The sequence below is a fragment of the Lolium rigidum genome, chromosome 6, assembly GCF_022539505.1.
Source record: "Lolium rigidum isolate FL_2022 chromosome 6, APGP_CSIRO_Lrig_0.1, whole genome shotgun sequence".
NCBI classification, from domain to species: Eukaryota; Viridiplantae; Streptophyta; class Magnoliopsida; order Poales; family Poaceae; genus Lolium; species Lolium rigidum.
Genome location: NC_061513.1, coordinates 208,585,633 through 208,605,483, shown reverse-complemented (window position 1 = coordinate 208,605,483; position 19,851 = coordinate 208,585,633).

Here is a 19,851-nt window from a genome sequence, read left to right as displayed (position 1 = left end):
TTGCTCGTGCTCGAAGCCTTGTTGATGGCGAGCAACGTAGTTATCATAGATGTGTTAGGGTTAGCATTGTTTCATCGTATCATATGCTTTCGTCCGTGCAACCCTTAGACGTCTAGCCGCCCTTACACCTATCTTAGGTGTAAGGGCGGCACCCCGCTTGATCATTATTTAGTAGATCCGATCCGTTATGATTGCTCCTTGTTCTTCAAGGATTAGTTTAATATCTGCATAGTTAGGCCTTACAAACGGGTTGAAGGATCCAGGTGGCGCGTAGGGTGTAGTTTGCTAGCCCTAGACAGGATGTTCGGGGATCAACTTCGTGTTGGTTTTTAGGCCTTGTCTAGGGTCGGTTTACGATCACCGTGCGTGGCCGCCAGGCTCAATCACGAGTAGGATGTTCCGATTATGTGGTAAAAACCCTAAATCGTAGTAGGTCGTTTTAGCTTTATATTGATCAAGCAGGACCACCATATATTCGTACACCTCGTACGGATCATGGGTGGATCGGCTCTTTGAGCCGATTCACGAGACAACCCGAGAGCCGATCGAGGCTCGTATTTAATGTTTACGTGTATGCCATGCAGGAAACTAAGCGAGGCACATCCAACACCTTCCTGACCTGGTATAGGTCAGGTGGCACGCCCTTGCACCAGCATCGGACGTGCGTGCCGAGTCTTTGCGGGCCGTCGCTCGGAGGGACCAGGGCCAGCCGCAGTCCTGGGAGCCTCCCGGCTCTACTGTGTTACCCGTCGCTGCTCGCCGGTGGGTTTCTGACCGCAACATAGGTGTTGCTAAAGCATGTTATATGTGCCAAATTCATGGAGACTTCAAACATAGTTCACCCACTCCGTTACATCCCATTGTCCCTTCTTGGCCTTTTGACGCTTGGGGCATTGATGTGATGGGGCCTTTTGATCCCCCATCCTCCGGAGGCCATCGTTTCATCTTGGCGGCTACTGATTACTTCTCAAGGTGGGCTAAAGCAGTTCCTTTACCCGAGGTGAAGACTAAGAATGTCATCAATTTCCTTGAACAAAATATCATTTACCGTTTTGGTGTCGCTCACCGCATTACCTCTGATAATGGCAAGGCCTTTAAATCCCACAAGATGTACATGTTTGCCGCAAAGTATAAAATACATTGGAACTTCACTACAGGGTACTATGCACAGGCAAATGGACTAATAGAGGCATTCAACAAGACTCTAGGGAAGATATTGAAAAAGACGGTGGCGAAGCATAAAAGAGACTGGCATGATCGCCTCTTTGAAGCTTTATGGGCATATCGTGTTACCGTCCGGACACCAACACAAAGCACACCATATGCACTTGTTTTTGGCAGCGAGGCTGTTCTACCACTTGAGGTTGAAATACCCTCACTTCAAGTGGCAATACATGATGGACTCGCAGAAAATGAACATGTCAAGTTACGGTATCAGGAGCTAGACACTGTTGAAGAAGGACGCCTACGAGTGCTTAAAAATCTTGAGCTCTATCGTAAGAATATGGTTCGAGCATATGACAAACTCGTCAAGCCACGAGTGTTCAGAAAAGGGGACTTGGTAGTGGTTCTCCGACGTCCCATTGTGCTCCTAGGAAAAAGCAAAGGAAAGCTTGAGCCCAAATGGGAGGGGCCATATATCATTGAACAGGTCTATGACGGCGGAGCCTATCAACTAATTGATCATGAGGGTCAGCACCCAATGCCTCCCATTAACGGCAAGTTTCTCAAGAAATATTTTTCCTAAACAAAAAAAAGATCGCCTTGCTCCATACAGCATCCTCCTTGCTGATTATGGATCACATGTTTTGTTTTTCAAAATAAAGAAGGGCCATCGTTGGCCCAAAATAATTTTTTTTAAAAGGGCTCCCCTTATCAGTGTTAGACTGGAACATATGAGTATTGGTTGCATGTGGATTTGGTCACCGAGGAGTTGTTGATGAAACAATAAGGTTAAAATCAATGTACAGGTCCTCGAGGCAGTGATATACCGAAATAAAGGTGTGCAAATTCGGAGCAGCCCAAGAGGATTGCTAAATAACAGGAGCCAAAAGAAGCATACAAGATGATAGCATCCAAACGCTATGCTGGCCCCAAGTCGATCAGGGGCACATAATCGCTCTCATAGTGACATCTGTTACAACTTTACTCATGGGTCACCACATAGTCTAACAATTAAAGGCGGAGCCCACATACCAAAAAAAATATTTCTTTTTATGCAGAAGGTTCTGTTATACACTAATGCCATGTTTCTTGGCTAACAGTACAATGGTATGATATTTCGCTATGATATGATATTTCAAAGAGCAGTAAAACATGCCAACGTGGTTCATGTTGATCTGTGAAACCTTTAACTCAGCTGGCTGGCGGTGTAGCTTATAACAGTCGCAACTGGGTTTAAAAAAATCTCTTTTGAGGTGTGGCAGGTTCTTTCGCCATGACTTCATGAGTTTATCATCTCATTGGTTGGCACTATTATAGTCGCAATGAGATTGACTTTCTATTATGGGTTATACACGACATGGTTTATTCGTTGTGGTTTTGCCTAAAACAAACATCTTTATATTTGAGATTCATCATCATCTTAGTCGGCATTGTTGATATGTCAATATGATCGACTCCCTCTCTCTCTCTCTGTCTTGGTGTACACACAACATGGATTGCGTTGTGGTTTAAAACCCAAGTTTACAGATGAGTTCAAACTCTCCCCATCTTGAAATTGATGCACGACAAGACTTTCGTCGTGACTTTATACTCTCTATGGCGTATACACAGCATGGATCTTCGCTGTAGCTTTGCTAATTTACAGGGTTTAAGAGACGAACTGAAATGAACCAAATCATCCAGTATGCATCATGGGAAGTTCTGACATGGTTTCGTCAAGTACACAAACCCATGGCACAAGAAGAACTCAAGATTCATCATAAGGGATTATCACAGTCATTTGATGATGGGCGTATGCAGGATTTATTGAATATTCATGAATATTACAAAAAATATTGTTGTTCTAATCGGTGCATTACAAAAGTGCGGAACTAAAGACAAACTGAAAGAAAGCTATGGCCTGATGTAAAATATAAGAAGTAGATGAAAAAGGAGATGTGCAAGTGATGCTCTAGTTGTTCTGTGACTTTACTCATCATCTTCGTCACTTTCTTCCTGCCCTCCATTTCCCTCTATCACACAAGATTCCACAAACTTGAGTTGCTGCTGTAGGCTGACTGGGAGCTCTGAATCTCCTTGCCTTCCTGCCGCTCTGATGACCGTATTGATGCTCATCAAACAGGACTCACCTTGTGGCAACAAGCGCTCAAAAGAAGATATGGCAGCTGCTGTTTCGCTCAGCATCTGATTGTACTGACCATGCAGGTCGCCTATCTTTGCTTCATATAGTTCTTCTGTGGAGAGCCTTGAACATGCTAGAGTTAAAGCTTTCTCTAGTTCTTCAATTTCGGTCAGGTGCGGTTTCTTCCTCTTCTCTACTTCAATTTGGAGTTGATCCCATGATATACCATAATCCTTCAAGGAACTAAAGCCAGTTTTTTAAACAGAAGGCCACTCGGCCCGGCTTTATAAATAAAGCCCTCCTGGCAAACGATCCAACGAAGTCATACAAAACACACACTCACCCACACAGTAGCCCGCAGGCAATAACAAGTTTGTCCCGACCCAGGACACGGAGAGATCCAAATGAGAGATACAAAGCTGAACTAGCCAACACAGACACGAACTAAAAGATAGAATAGCTAGGGAAGCTCAGGGTGAAGCCGCTGTCTGGGTCCTCCGCTACTCAGCTCGCAGTCTCGCATAGAGTCTCCTGACGTCGTCCACCGCCGCGTCCAGCATCGCCCGGTCCCTCTGTCTGACCAGAACCCTCCAGCACTGCATATGTATCAACATGTGGTAAAAAACATCAGCCGGGTTTCCGATCATCTTTCCTTCAATAGTAAGCTTGTTGCGTATAGTCCACAGGGTCCAGCACTGGGCTGCGAACGTAAACCAAACTAGCCTACGCATCGGGCCGTAGAGGCCCTGGGCGATTGCAATGAACTCCCCCGGCCCGGCGGGGTTCCAGTCGCAGTGGAGGAGCTCCCTAACTCCAGCCCACATCAATCTGGCGATGGGACAGGAGAAGAAGATGTGATTGCAGTCTTCCACCTCCTGACAAAGCGCACACCTCCCATCCGATGGTCCGTGTCTTTTGGCAACTTGGTCGCATGAGGGTAGACGCCCACGAATCAGTTGCCACAAGAACACACGGATCTTGGGAGGAACCCTAGTGCGCCAGGCCTCCTTGAAACAGGTAACTGCCGCCCCTTGCGTCAGTGCCAGATAAACCGATTTGGCAGTGAAGGCGCCTGAAGCGTCAAGTCACCAGGAGACCGTGTCCTCCTCCACCCCTGGAAGCCATCCCATGGCCTCCCGGCATAGGTTGTCCCACTCAACGGCTTCAGCAGTGCCAAATGGCCTCCGATACTCAACCTTCCACTCCCCAAGGTTCCCCTCCTGAGGCGCAGCATCGGCCACAGAAATCAGCGGATCAGTACAGCAGCTAAAAAGGCGGGGAAATCTAGCCATGAAGGGCCCCCTGCCCGTCCACCAATCCAGCCAGAACCTGGTACGCCTACCATTGCGCGCACCATGCTTGGCACCCAACTTGAAGTACCATTTGATTTTTTGAATGGAGTTCCAGAATTGGGAGCCCCTAGCAGGGACATTACCATCAAAGAGGTCCCGACCCCTCAGGTACTTAGCCCGAATGATGTCTGCCCAAAGCCCCTCGGCATCTTGGTACAACTTCCAAATCCATTTGAGCATCAAAGCGATGTTCATGAGTTTGGTGTTGAGGATTCCCAAACCTCCAAACGCTTTAGGCTTACACACCGTAGCCCAATCAACCATGTGATACTTGCGTTTGTTGCCCACTCCTTCCCAAAAGAAGCGGCAGCGCGGTTTGTCCATGGCCTTATGAGTGCTATCAAAGAGCAGGTAAAGGCTCATAGCAAACTGCGGGAGGCTGGAGAGGCAAGAGTTGGTCAGCTCTAGCCTACCCGCCGAAGCAAGGAAGAGTCCTTGCCATGGGTCCACCCTGTGCCCAATTTTCTCCGGCAGGAAGTTCCAGTCCGCTACCCTAAGCGCTTTGTCACTAATCGGCAAGCCCAAATATTTAATCGGGAACACCCCCCGTTTGCAATTGAGAATGCCAGCCACCCGGAGTTGAAGTTCTAGTGTGACCCCCATCACCACCACTTCACTCTTGTCAAATTTGATTTTGAGACCCGACATATTCTCGAAGCATAAGAGAATAGTCTTAAGGTTCGCAATCCCTACCCTAGTAGGCCGGATCAGAACCATAGTATCATCAGCGTATTGTAGATGTGTCACCCCCCTGGGATGAGGTGCGGGATAACCCGCTCAATATGTTCCGCGGAGCTAGCCTTAGCCAGAATGGCCGCAAGCCCATCTACAATGAAGTCAAACAGCACCGGGGAAAGAGGATCGGCTTGGCGGACTCCCCTAGCGTTACGGAAGTACGGGCCAATCTCCCCATTGACATTTATGGCAGTCTGGCCACCCTTGACCAGCTGCAGTAACCGATGAACCACCCTCGCAGAGAATCCTTTCCGGAGTAGGATCTCCTGTAGGAAGTCCCAGTTAACTCTGTCGTAAGCTTTTTCGAAATCCAACTTGAGTAGCAAGCCCTCTTGCTTCCCAACCCTGAGTTCATGCGCAATCTCATGAAGAGCAAGAGCACCCTCATGCAAGCATCTCCCTTTGATGAAAGCAGATTGGCTCCGATCAATCGTCCTATGCGCTAACGACGCTAACCTAATCGCATAAGCCTTGGCCACGAACTTGAAAATGACATTAATGAGCGCAATAGGCCGGAATTGCGTGATCCGCTCCGCCCCTTAACCTTCGGGATGAGCGAGATAATCGCGAAGTTAAGGCGAGCGGTGTCAACCCTCCCTAGGGCGAAGTCATTCAGAAGCTGAAGAATAGGGCCCCGAAGGGTACCCCAGAACCGCTTGAAAAATGCCACCGGGAAACCATCCGGTCCGGGAGCCGAGTCCGGCTTCATACTAGCAAGGACCTCGTCCAACTCCTCAGCCGAGAAGGTGATCTCTAAACCCAGTTCTCCTCAGCTGAGATTCGCTGCTCCTCCTCCCATAGATCCGGACCCAAGGCGAAGACCCTCTCCTCCCCTTTCGTTCCCATCAGACCCTGATAGAACTGATAAACGTGTTCCATCAAGGCCCGCTGCTCGTCCACCTCACCTCCCTCGGTGATTAGGCGAGGGATAGAGCACTTGCGCTTGCGACCATTCGCAATAGCATAGAAGTAAGCGGTGCACGAGTCCCCCTTAAGGGTCCATTGGGTCCTACTCCGCTGCCTCCAGTACTCCTCATCGACTCGATCCAGCGCCACCAGCTGGTCCTCGAGAAAGTAGCGAAGGGCCCAACCCTCCTCATCCAGACCATTGGTATCAGCCACCCGGTCCAAGTCCTCCACCTGTCGCAACAGGTTGGTACGGAAATCCCGTTTTTCCTTTCCTAGATTGGCTCCCCAGCCTTTGAGGAATTGGCGAGAGTTCCGTGAGGTATACTGCCACATCTCGACGGCGCACCGGTGTGGCCCGCGGTCAAAGATGAAGCAACGAAGCTTTTCCCCCAAGAGGTCCCCAAACCCTGGCACCCCAAACCACCAAGTCTGGAAGAAAAATCTCGACTGGCGGACAAGGGTGTCCTCCCCACTGCACAACAACAGGGGGGTGTGGTCAGAGCCAACCCTAGTAATTGCCGTGAGGGAGCAAAGGGGAAACACCACCTCCCAGGCCGGAGAGACCAACACCCGATCCAGCACACACTGGGTGGGACGTAAGCGTCGATTCGTCCAAGTAAAGCGAGCCCCTGCTCTAGCCAATTCCCGTAGGGCCATGGTGGCGATTGCCTCGTTGAACCGCCTGACCCTGGACCAGGAAATGTTGTCGTTACTCTTATCGCACGCCGCGCGGATCAAATTGAAGTCGCCCCCAACCACCACCGGATAGGGCGCCTCCACCACGGCTTGAGTCAATTCTCCCAAGAATTCCTCAGAGCGACGATGATCAGCCGGTCCGTAAACCAGGAAGAAGCACCACTTCATCTTGTTAGACCGCTGGAAAATCGAGGCTGAGATGAAGAAGGTCCCCTTCTTCCATTGTCCAACCTCGAAGCCTTCATTCCGAAAGCCCAGGAGCATACCTCCTGAGTGTCCCACGGCCGGGACCCAATCCCACGCGAATTGTCCTCCCACCTCGAGGCTGCGAAGCTCAGAAGCAGAGAACTCCGCCTTAATCGTCTCCTGGATGGCGACGATGTCCACCCGATGCTGCCTGAGGTAGGATTTAAGTTGGCCACGCCTCCTTGGCTCGCCAAACCCCCTCATATTATAGATGAGCGCTTTCATTTCTGCAAACTAGAGGTCGAGCCGCGCCCCTTGCGCACTGTCAACCGGGGTCGGCGCTCCCGAGCGCGAACCCGCAGGTTACGAAGAGTAATAGCGTCATCCGACGAGGCCTGGACCCCCGAGTCCGAGTCCTCTGGCACGCCTTCCGACGCCAAAGGAGGATCGACATCCTCCCCGTCAGCAGCCCCGGTAGCGTCAGCCTCCCTAGCCAACCGCTCCAGCTCATCCCGTGCTTTGCGCGCTGCCGTAGCAGCCACCGCCGCCTGGGCGAGCTCCTTAGCTCTAACGAGCTGCAGCGCCTCCACCGGCAGGCCCTTACCAGGGGCAAACACCATACCGCTGTCCACAATAACGGAAGAAAGATGCGAGTCGGACAAGGTAGGAAGAAGGGAGAAGTCTGAGTCCGTACCTGTGGCTGTGGGAAGCTCCAGGTTCTTCGCCGCTGCCCTCGATTGCGCCTTCTTCATCACGTCCGTAGCCGCCCCGCCCGCGTTCCTCGAGCTCTTCCGTACCGGGGTCGCCGTCACCGCCGTCTTCCTGGCCCTCTTGGTCACTCCCTCTGTCGGTGCCGGCACCACCTTGGTCCTCTTGCCTTGCACCAAGGAGATCGCCGCTGTCAGCTCACCGTGTAAGTCCACCGCAGCCACCGTCTCCTGGGCAGACCCACCCGCAACCACTGTCCCCAACGGAGCCATCGCCCCCTCCACCATGTCAACCGCCGCCGAGATCGGGCTGGCGGCCTCGATCGTTGGGCTGTCCTTCAGCCACGAACCCACCAGGTCAGTGACTTGGGACCCCGTCTCCCCTGAGATGAGAGAAGTCTCCTCCGCGCCCAAGGCCAGCAGCGCGGGGGGGTGGCACAGCCACCTGCTTCTCAAGGCTCCCGCCCTCGTCCGCCTCCGCGAGGATGGCGAACCTTCCCAGGCCAGCCAGCGCAGGGAACGTCAGCAGGTTGGACCCGTATTGGTCCGCCACCTTGCCCAGCTGCGGCGCGCTGAAGGACCCCACGTTGCCCTTGTGCTGGGAGGTGCCCGGGCCCCCGCCCGACTTCTCGGCGCCCTTCGCCTTCTCCTTGTCACTCGCTTGTCTGCGCTGCCGGTTCCACGCTTCCCCATCGGTATTCCTGTCCTCGGACCCGAGATCGTCCCCATCCTCGTCATCCCGTGGTGCTAGCGGGTGAGGCGGTCCGTTCGAGCCCCCCGCACTGGCCGCCCCCAGCTCCGCGTGAATCCCCAAGGTGAAGGGCTCGCCATTCACACATAGCTGGACAGTCCCCTTGACCCTCTCAGGGTATCTGCATTGGAACCGCATGCGCACGGGCTCCGTCTTCCACTTCTTGAGCGACAGCTCGTCGACGTCCACCGGACGACTGATCATTGTCATTGCTGCCATCAGACGGTCCTTGACCATCAAGTCACCCGGCATGCCCGTAATCTGTACCCATACAGACGGGAAGGCAGGGCCAGGCCGCGGGCTCACAAACGCCTCACGGATGTCCACATCGCACTTGCTGAGGGGAAGATAAATCTTACCCCGCCTCGTGCTCATCCTCAGCGTCTCGCTCGACGGAAATCTTACAGAGAACTCAGTGTCCGACACCCTGGACACCTGCCAGTCCCAAAGGTCGTCAAGCAAACTCTTGAGCTCGTCAGAAAGCTGCAGCACCGTGAGGGGCGCCGAGGTGAAGTGTATCACGGCCTCAAAGAGCTCCCCTTCCGCCTGCGCCTTGAGGGGTTCCACCTCAATGTTGAAGAACCCCCCGCCCGTGATGGGGTGGCCATAGAACTGCAACAGCAACGGCCGGCCACGCGTAGGGCATGCCGCCGAAACATGTCCGGCCTTGCTGCAAAGAATGCACACAGGATCATTGACGCACTCCGCCTGGAAGTGTCCCTCTTGGCCACAGCGGAAGCACTCCCCTCCCACCGTGCCCGTCGCCGTCCCACCGGACGCCTTGTTCTTCCCCTTGGCCTTGGTTTGGGGCGGCGCTCCCTGCGCCACACCCTTCATCTTGCCACCCAGGGAGTTGCCACCACGCGGAGCACCCTGCTGAGCCCGGGGCCTTTGCCCCTCGGCCTGACGTGGCCGCTGCTCATCGTGCTGCTGGCCGCGGCGCTCCTCGCCCTGCCGGCCCCCGTCCCGACGCCCATTCGGGTTGTTGTTGAAGCCGTCGTGACCGCCCCTCTCGTGGAACCGGCCCCCACCAGCTCCCTGGCGACCACCGCCGTAGTTGTAGTCGAAGTCGGAGCGGCCGCCGCCGTCCGCCCGCCCGCCGTAGAAGTCGTTCCTGCCGCCACCGTCCGAGCGCCCTCCGCCATCCGAGCGGCCACCGCCGTCCGCCCGCCCGCCCGCCGTAGAAGTCATTCCTGCCGCCACCTTCCGAGCGCCCTCCGCCGTCCGAGCGGCCGCCGCCCTCCGCGCGGCCACCCTCGAAGGGGCCGCCGCCGTTGCTGTTGTTGTAGCCGGATCTCCCGCCGCCCTGCTCGTCATGCCGCCGCTTCCGGCCATCGCCGTATCCGCCACCGTTGCCCCCACTCCCGCCTCCGCCGCCGCCACCCGCCATCGCCACAACCTCCGCAAAGGAACGGGAAAGAGGAAGAGGAGCTGGAATGCGGAAGAGAGTGCGGAAGGGTAGGTGGACACCGCGCCGTTTTCTCTCGGAAGATCTGGCTGGGAACCCTAGCTCCGGGTCTCTGCATCCTTTAGGAAGCCACAGCCACCGCTGGGCTTGGGCCTCACCAGGCCCCGCCTCCCTCGGCCCGTTGGCCGCCACCAGAATCCGCCCCTGGTCGCCACATCCTGTTGGCGGGCCCAGTGACAGGAATGGCTGGTCCAACGGATTCGGCCCGAGCTCACCCCGCGGCCCACAAGAGGGAGCGCCAAGTGGCCCAGGCCCATCTGGCGCCACCGAGGCAGTGCGAGCCGCAGCTACAGAGCGCCGCCGCCCCGACGACTCCCCGCCCGCCGGCGTCGAGGGCCGCCGCACCACCACTGCCGGGTCGCTGCGCCATCCGCGCCGCTCCGCCTCCCTCCGCGAGGCTCCCAGCCCCCAGAGAGGAGACGCAGAGCTCCCAAACCGCGAGAGCCTGCCGCCCGGCGCGAAGGAAGGCCGTCGCCGGAGCCGACCCCGGCCGCCGCTCGACCCACCGGCGAGCGCTTTCTCCAGGAAGCCTCCAAACGTTGGCCGGTCCGAGGGACGGCGTGGGGACGAAGCTTCAGAGGAGGACCGCTCCTCCTCCCCGGAGGACGAATCGTCTCCGTCGCGCAACCCCATCGCCGCGGCCGCCCCGCCCTTCCTCGCCCAGAACCTGCCTCCGCCGCACGCCGACAGCCGCCCCGGAGCCGAGGCGGAACCCCTCGCCGCCTCCCCCGAGGCCCTCCTCGGTGCGCCGCCGGCCAGATCTCGAATTTGAAAATCGCCTTCGTCATCGCCTATGCCCGTCCGTACGGGCGAACCGTTGTCCATCATTGTCGCTTCTGTGATACTTAAGCCAGTTGAAATAGACTTGTGAGATTTCTTGCCAATGTTTAATCTCTCCCGGACAAGCTCCTTATCGGATCGCAGGTTAGAAACACTAAAGGCAACAACGTATTTCCCTTTGTCGGACAGGTTTTTCTTTAAGTCTGCCAACTCACCCATAAGCTCAGTTACTCCTTTTGGGGCTGTTTTGCCCTTGAATATTGCTTTCCAACCCTTCAAACTCTTGTCGATAGCTGCAACTAAAGCGACCTCATTAACAGGCTTAGCAATCAAATCCTGGATCTGTTTCAAATCATACTGTGGATAACACATCAGCGGCTGAAGGCCCGGGTCGGCAAATTCTGGCACTACAATCTTGCTACGACCTTCATACTTGATGGCCTCCCACTGCTCAGCATTAGAGGCAGGATTGGTGAATTCATCGTCGGCATTGTCCATAAAGCACTTGATCGTGTGGTTGATATTTGATTGTAGCGTTTTAGCTTTTGACAAAGCCTCCTCTAAGTCTTTCATATCAGCTGCAAAACAAAGAAAACAGGACATGATGAAGATTTGAAATATAAAGGAACGTCTCAGTCCTACGTAGCTGTAAAAGATGGCATTAACATGCAGGTACCTGGCAGATCCACGCGAGCCTTCTTAGGTGGACTTCCGTCAGCATGACTCGCTGACTCAGATGCCCGCTTTTGGGTACTGAGTTGAGCTAAGTCCATATCACCCTCACTGACTGATTCCGATGATGGTTTCAGCATAACCGGCCTTTCGGGTAGCATCGCATCTTCATCAGTTGGATGCGTAGCAGGTTGGGTGGTGACATGAACATGCGTATTAGTTTCAGTACTTGCAATGGTACATAGAACTTCCACACCATGAGCAATCGCCTTGGCACCAGCCTGCTCAGTGGCGTCATTTTCTTCAGAGATCGCTCCATCTGAAAAGCAAATATTTACAAGTGTGAAGGATCAACACCCCACGACTATTTCCCAATAACATTATATACAAAAGGGGGGCTGCAGGGAATGTCAGTCTAAGCAGGCTGACCTTTACCAGAAATAGGAGCAACTTTATTGTTATTTTCAGTATTGGCGCCCAGAGCAGTCTGCAACAGGGTAGGGGTTGTGCCTTTAGCTTGATCAGGACGGGCTGACAATTAAAAATGTTTTTATCAGTAAACAAAAGCAAGCAGGGAGAACCAATGTTATGTTTATAAAAGGAATAGTTAGTCTCTTACACAGACTAGAGGAATCCTTATTTTCTTGGAAAGAAGCGCATGAAACCCCCTTTAATAGCTTCTCTCCAACTTTTGGTAGGGAAGGGGCTGAAAGAAAGCATATGTGCGTGGACTAGTGTGAGAAGAAATAAAATGAAGTAAAAAAGGGGCAAGGTTACAGGACAAGCATCTCTAACCTGAAATAGGATCAGGTTTGTTGTTGTCTAGCTTGGGAACAGTCGGAGCTAATTTAGACGAGCTGTTGCCTTTGGCAGAGTGTGTTTGGAGGTCTAAAGAAAAGCAAAAGAATGATGTCAAAACAGAGAGAACAAGGTTCCGAGGCATGTGATAAATGTATTATTCTACCTGAATAAGGGGCAAGTTTAGAAACAAATGAGGAGTTGCTCAGTAAATTATCCTTCACAGGTGGGGCTGTTTTTGATGACTTAGGTGCGCCGTCTGCAGGTTTAGGAGAACCCGCACAGATGCATGGGTTATGTCAGCACGTATGGTAAAAAAACTGTGTTTAAAATAGTTTTTGATATTACCTGTTTTAGGGGTAAGTTTATCAGTCTGCTTTTCAGAAGTACCTGCTGCTGCTAATGAGCCTGAATCTGGACCAATGAGATGGTCAATTTAGTTGAAAGCAATAAGGAGAAACAAGCGTGCATGGTGAACTGCGTGAAATAAATAAATCTTATACCTATCTCAAGAGCAGCCTTGCTTTCTTCTTTGGTTGAAAGAGACAGAGCTCCCTTTGTAATGGTCTTATCAGTGGTTGGTACTGGGATCGTTAGCAATAGCACTGTGGAACTTTCATACCTGAGGGTTTTCTCACTTTCTTTGGACGAAGATAAATGGACATTTTCTGACCCGAACAAATATATTCTTTTGGAGAAAGTTGAGTGTTGTTTCACACCACTTGACATATTCGAATGAGCGTTTCGTCTTTCGTGACAACGGTTGTAAGTGGAACTGTTGGCCTGCTGGGGAATAATATGCCAGGTGCCTCCTCCGCAAATGTTCAATGGTTTCCTCGCGAGTGACATCTAAATAATTGGTAAACTATAGGAGGTACTGACCATTTGTGCCCTCCATTAAGAAGTCAGGAACATCCTGATCACACCCGTGCATCCGAGCAAAACGGTGGGGGTAGTAAGCTAGGTTATTGTAAAATTGGCACCTCACATATGTGATAGCACTAGACTGGCGCTAATTAGCATATCAATCGCAGTAGTGCGGACGTTACAGCGACCTCCACCAATTTCTTCACGAGTGTCATTTATTAGAATCTCCACATTCGACTTAGGAAGCGTATAGATGATATTCCCAGGAATGATAATGAAAGGAGGGATCTTTTATCTTCACTCAGGTCAATGAAGAGGCGATGTGCGGCGGATAGGCTAATCTCCATTGAAGAAGTGATCCTCCAAGCGTCCATAACAAAGGGACAAAAGTGAGTAAGAGGGGTATCTATGACTGGCAGGCAGATTTCGGATTGGCCCTGATGTCCTGACATATACCATCAAAGCTGCTCACTTTTTTATGGGCTGGTTTTGCTCTTACTGGAAGATCGCGCATCAGCAGGCAGTCATAGATACCCCTCTTACTCACTTTTGTCCCTTTGTTATGGACGCTTGGAGGATCACTTCAATGGAGATTAGCCTATCGGCCGCACATCGCCTCTTCATTGACCTGAGTGAAGATAAAAGATCCCTCCTTTCATTATCATTCCTGTGAAGATCATCTATACGCTTCCCTAAGTCGAATGTGGAGATTCTAATAAATGACACTCGTGAAGAAATTGGTGGAGGTCGCTGTAACATCCGCATTACTGCGATTGATATGCTAATTAGCGCCAGTGTAGGTGCTATCACATATGCGAGGTGCCAATTTTACAATAACCTAGCTTATTGCCCCCACCGTTTTGCTCGGATGCACGGGTGTGATCAGGATGTTCCTGACTTCTTAATGGAGGGCACAAATGTCAGTACCTCCTACAGTTTACTGATTATTTAGATGGCACTCGCGAGGAAACCATTGAGCATTTGCGGAGGAGGCACCTGGCATATTATTCCCCTGAATACAGCAGTGAACCGCCCGCGCAATCTAGTTGTGTGGAAATCAAGCTATGACAACAACGGATCTTCAGGTTTGGCATAAAAAATCATCGGGCATGTTTGCTCAGGCTTGTGTAGTAGCTCCAAGGTCTTCACCTGTAAACAAAAAAAAAGAGGATGAAATAAGCATCAGTATGGCTGAGATAAAGGAAATCATACAAATAAAATTGCCATTACTCTTACCTAAGAAGTGGCCCAACCATTCGCTGATGGTGATAGTACCAGAACTGCTTGCGGAGTCTGATATACTCACTGTAAGCATAGTGAAGAGCTTTGACAATACTCGAAATTTCAGTCGGTGGAGGGATGTGCTCTTCATATAAGTGACCCGATATTGGGAGGCCCATGGCATCATACATGGCAATAAGGGGATATCCCATCTCTCCTTGAGCTGTGATTAATGTATGACCTTCTGTGTTCCAGAATGTGAGGAAGGCTGCGAGAAGTGATGAATTGATTGGAACACGATAAAGAGAAGCTAGGACACCCCGAAATATATCAGCTTTGAGTAACATGGCTTTGTCCTCTTCAGAGATAAGCATCATACGTGCCCAAAGAAGCAACTTAAGTTTAAGCGAGGAATTATTCCACCAGTGTTTTGTCGGAGCACAAAGAAACTCTTGTGCTAAAGTAGAAATTTGAACCGGTGGAGCCTCTTTAAGGACGGGCTCCAAAACGAAAGTGGTGTTTTTCTCCTTTGTTGACAGTTCCCCAAGGCCTTTCTGCACTCCCTCATAACGGAATACTTTGCTAGTTAATTGAAGAGGTGGAGTGGGTACTTCACATCCATGTGTTGGCTGGGCTTTAACATGGAGTTTGGGCTTTAACATGGAGTTTCCTAGTACGCTCAAGTTTCATGTTCTTTGCTACCATGGCAATATACTTGTCAGTGGCATCGTCATCTTTGGAACTAGTGAGCAACATGATATTATTTTCCAGGTCTTCGCTGTAAACTTCATTCCATATAACAGCTTCTCCATCAGTACCTGCTCTCTCGTCAATGTCTGTGTCACTCTTGGATGCAGGTGTGGCTAGCTTTAAAAAAATACATATGACAAAAAGACTGATCAGTATGCATGAAACAGAAGTGTTTTGAAATATGCTTAGATGTTAAGATGTCATACTAGAACAGGGCCAGGCTCCGTTTTTGAGTGTTTGAGCTCCTTATGTAATCCTGATGTGCCATCTTTCAGATTGTCACATTTTTCACGTTTCTTGCCCATATCGTCGATGTCCCAGCCTGATTTAGGTCGACGGAGATGTCCCTCAACCACAAAGCTGTGATCCTAAGGATCTTCACCGTGGACTTGAGGAAGATGAGTGTTTTGATTGCCACTTTTGGATATGTGCTGCTGCAAGGGATCAAACTTTGTCTTAAATATATACTTAGGTGGTATGCGGTGCTAATGTGATTTAAATCGCCCGCGACCACGATAGCCCCCTCGATGCTGATGTTGCCTTGGTAATTGGTTGAAATCTGCACCTAGGTTTGGGCCGTTACTTGAGTTGTTATTTGTGGTTCTGCGTCCTGGATACCCCGAATGCCTGCCCTGGGAAGGGTGATGATGAGAGGTATGCATCAGCAAATACAGGAAATCTGTCCCTTACCTACAAGTACAAGGAAGAAGGGTCATGCCGTTGCAGCCTATAAAATAAGAGGAGATAAATATTAATAGAATTTCAGGCTATTAATTATGCATCTAAATCAGGTTTCGTTGGATCCAAGGAAATGGCTGGCCAATTGTGCAAAGTAACTTACCCCTGTACTGCCGGTGGTGGTAATCTGTCATCAATGCACCTGTTCATGATTGAGGATTATTTCAACAGGTTAATGAGTAGTGCTGAAGGTTAATTCATCAAAGATGATGATGTTATTTAGCGGATGAATCGGCTTCTCATCGAGCTCATTACTGCCGATGCAATAACTAGTCAACCCTGTAATTGACCTCATAGATGTCTTCGATTCATGCTCGTGGCAATATTGCCAACCTGTTGTGGTCACTGGTGCATATTTGTAACAATGCCGATGACCTGCTATAATTACTCTGGTACACGCCTGTAGCAGCTGGAACGACCTGTTATGAATCATCTGATTCATCCCCTGGCGATGCCTACAATATGATTCGGCTTCCTTGGTGTTCGTCATGAGGGGATTCTCGGATCTGTTCCTGCTAATGGACAATAAGAAAAGAAAATTGGCATTACCTTGGGGCAGAGGAAGACTCCAGCTGGGTGCGAAGTAGATTGGTTAAGGTAGGCTGGGCAGCAAAGATGGTTGAGGTAAATAAGGCCACGGGGTGCATACATATATATATACACGAAGAAGGTAGGATTTGATTAGTTGAGATTCTACCAGCCAGAAGCGTGAACCAGATTGCATTCAGTTAGGGTATCAAATAAACTGGACGGCCGGCCGGAGAGGTTCGGATATTCCTAATCTACTAGGATGCGATGCAGAGTGGTTATTTCGCCAAGCATAGTACGAATTGCTACGCATTCGGACTCTACTAGGCGAGGGGCATTTGTTTGATGAAAATTTGGCATGGTTATATATATGTTCATGTTTGCAGAATATCAAAGTCTACCAAATAAAGGAGAAATAGTGAGGGTCATAGAGAGAAATGCACTTTGGCTCATAGGAGCATATGCTCCCATTATGTGAATCCACATTTCAAAGTGTCAAAAAATTCTAAACTAAATTTTTACATGTACATCTAAACATTTTATGTTGGTACACAAGTTTTCAAAAAAAACTAAAAATAATTGTGGCTCCTGTAAAAAAAACAAGTTTTGATGCTATAACACGATTACGTACAGGATATTTTTTTATCTTTTTTGTACACGCCATATAAAATGTTGTTTCTCCACGAAAATTTGTGCACTAACATAGAATGTCAAGATGTACACCAAAAAATTTATATCAGAATTGTTTAACATTTTTAAAATTGTTTTTTAATTATTTTATATAATGAGAGCATTTGCTCCTATGAGCCAAATTGCCACCTCCAGGTCATAGACATGTACAAAGAAAGAAGTAGAAGCATTTTAGTCAATGTTCATGGAAGACACGTACAGGTAACAGTCGTTGGCAAGGATTATTAGCGCACATGGGCTGATCAATTGGTTTTGGGGATTACTCGGTAGCGCGAATGTACATGTGCTGGCTTTCACGTACACGTGCCCTAGTCCAGATCGGAGAAGTCGTTCAGAGCTGGGCAACGTAGTATTTCGAAAAGACTCGCCACAGATTGGCTATAAAAAGGGGCTCTTACGACAGGCTGAAGAGATATTTTTTTGGACTGAGCCGGCCGCAAGTGTGCAAGACAGTTCATTTGACCCACAATATTCATCATCACATTCATCAGATCCATTCTCATTTTCATCCACCAATCCATTCCTCTACTCACCGACGCCTGTTCGACCACCACAAATCCATCGTAGGGAGGAGCGGTTTTCTCCTCTTGGCTTCACATCGATGGAGCAAAATAAATATGGTGAGTAATTTGCACATCACGGTGCATTTCTTTACCGGTTTGGATTCTTATGCCTATAGGTTTTACGTGTTTGCCCGCGAAGGCACACGAGGCTTCGAGCCATACAAGATCTGTGAAGGGTGTTCGTTGTCTCCGATCGTGGCGTCATGCCTACATATTTTACATGTTGCCCGCAATGGCACACGAGGCCTCGAGCCATACAGGATTTGCGACGATTGTTCGTTTTCCCCGATCGCGATGTTATGCTTACAGGTTTTACGTGTTGCCCTCGATGGCACACGAGGCTTCGAGCCGTACAGATAGCCTCCCATTCATGGCATAATTGTGCCTATCTGGCAAGATTGATTAAAAGGGGGATGGATGAGGGAGAAAAGGGAAAATAGGTGGATCGGCTGAAATTTTAATACAGGTGCAAGTGGTCTATTTCGAAGAAATAAATGTTGCCACCAGAGTCTTGATGGTCTCCCTACGAGAAAGGAAAAATATATGTTGTGATAAACAATTTTAGTGAAAAGCAGGTTCCTCTAGTGCATTTACACGAGAAAGCATGCAAGTATTGCTCCTTCAATTTTCATCGATATTTCACAGGTGTTATGTCGGAATCAGCCAGAGGTTCTTTATACAGGCTAAATTTGAATCATCCATTTGTTTCTGATGGAATTTATTCGCACATCCCGACCGACGAGGCCGAACAACTATCTTATAGGTGTATGAAAATCTTTGTCAGATGAAACATGACACTGGCAGGTTATGAGGAAGATGATGGCCAAGCAGGCAGTCCGTCATCGTCTATGAATATCATCTCACGAGTGCACATTATTTTTGTTAAACAACATATTTTATTGAGGAGCCGATGACGATGACCGTATGAAGACAGCTTGATCGGAGGTATTTCACGGTCATGTGACTGTGAATTTAATTAACTGGGATGTCTTTCGGGACCCCAGGAATCAAGAATTTAACAATCGTTTGCATATCGGACAAAGATAGGCGCAGTACAGGAAACGTATAAAAAAAGGAGACATGTAGCTCTTACGGGATTAATAAAGAGTGCGAGCTTCTCCGGCTTGATACTATTTCCGTTTATGTTTTGTTTTATTTGTATACAACTGTAAATTGGCACGCCCGCACTTCAAAACGCCAAGGCAGATGAATTTAAATATTTATATCGCTGAAACAAGCATCTCAGCAATCTTTTATTTACTATGGGTATAGTTTTTTATTGCAAATGCTTCATAGAATGCTCACTATGGCTTAGTTGTAAATTTCCACCATGAATGATGCATGGCTTAGATTAGCGGCCCAGGCGTTTCTCTAAGTCATATACAAACTCCATGGACTTACAAGTTTCCATTTTATTCGTACCGCTAGGCATCCATAAACAAAAGAACATGACATCACCTAAATATAAGTGCAATGTCAAAAGTGTTCCCCATGAAAGCATGGTTATACTAACTCCCAACTCGCAATTTGCAAACATATAAACTTCATAAGATAGACACAATGATCAAATTTATTAAGTGCAAGAAAGTAAATGTGCCATCAAGTTCGTGAGAGCTTTACTGACTAATTTTCTCATGCCAAAATTTAATTTCGTAGATAAATAAAAACATGATGAATAAACTTGGAATGGCAATAATGCTACTAGGTAGATATGGTGTACACAATTGGCAAACTTTGGTTTATGGTGGTTGGATGCACGAGTAGAGTTCATACTCAGTACAGGCGAAGGCTAGCAAAAGATTGGGAGCGACCAACCAAGAGAGCAATAATAACCATAATCATGCATAGCGACAAAACAATATCAATCAAAACATAAAGTGATATTACAAATCAAAAATTAAATGATCATAGAGGCTTTAGGTGACTGGTTATAGTCATAACATAGTATAAGTATGCACCAAGTCAACCCAATAAAGCATCAAAGGATAATACCACAATATCATGCTTTTATGATAGAAACAACATATGATTCTTTCAATGACACATTCTTCACTCTCAGCTATTTGAGACAAGTCATGCTAAAACAATAAATATTAAGCATATGACAAGAATAACATCCAACATGACATGCTAAAGTCTATGCCATAGTCTAGA